Source organism: Capricornis sumatraensis, chromosome 2 (assembly GCF_032405125.1).
Source record: "Capricornis sumatraensis isolate serow.1 chromosome 2, serow.2, whole genome shotgun sequence".
Lineage (NCBI taxonomy): Eukaryota > Metazoa > Chordata > Mammalia > Artiodactyla > Bovidae > Capricornis > Capricornis sumatraensis.
The window spans coordinates 21,585,086-21,585,692 of NC_091070.1; the positions used below are offsets into that span (position 1 = coordinate 21,585,086).

Below are 607 nucleotides of genomic sequence, written 5' to 3' on the forward strand. Positions count from 1 at the left end.
ACTCCCGGAGCTTATTCAAACTCATGTCCACTGAGTCAGTGATGCCATCCAACCATCTCATCCTCTGTTGTCCCCTTCTCCTCTTGCCAATCTTTTCCAGCATCAGGATCTTTTCCAATGAGTCAGTTCTTCACATCATTAGCCTAGTCTAGCCAAAATTTCAGCAAGGAGAGTCTACACATAGGGCAATTTACACTCACTTCTTCAACTTCTGTGAATGAAGGCAAGTCACTGTTGGGGGGAGGCTGGATTTGGAAAGATTAGACTTTCCCCTTCTTAAAAACGGACAGAAAGAATGCTTTAGCAGCACATATACTAAAACTGAAATGATACAGAGAAGATTAGCATGGCCCCTGCGCAAGGATGACACGCAAATTCGTGAAGTGTTTCATTTAAAAAAAAAGAAAGAAAGAAACGGGAAACTGGGGTAAAAACCCCTATCTGTGTCTCTTCGCTGAGGTTCTGTGTTCAATCACCAACTATAGGAGGAATGAATCCTGAGTCATCAAATTTTTCACCACAGAAGATCCTCTTGGGTAATAAGGAACTGTCAGTCACCACCTCTGCGTCTACAAACCCAGGCTAACTTTCATCAGGAATCCCAGGC

The 607-nt window shown here is 43.3% G+C and overlaps 1 non-coding gene across 1 annotated transcript; it reads left to right on the top strand.

Moving 5' to 3' along the window:
- The first annotated feature begins 295 nt into the window (after nucleotides 1-295).
- Nucleotides 296-398, top strand: LOC138074649 (U6 spliceosomal RNA). The gene has a single exon (XR_011144480.1). It is a non-coding gene; the product is annotated as a U6 spliceosomal RNA (small nuclear RNA).
- Nucleotides 399-607: the final 209 nt, after the last annotated feature.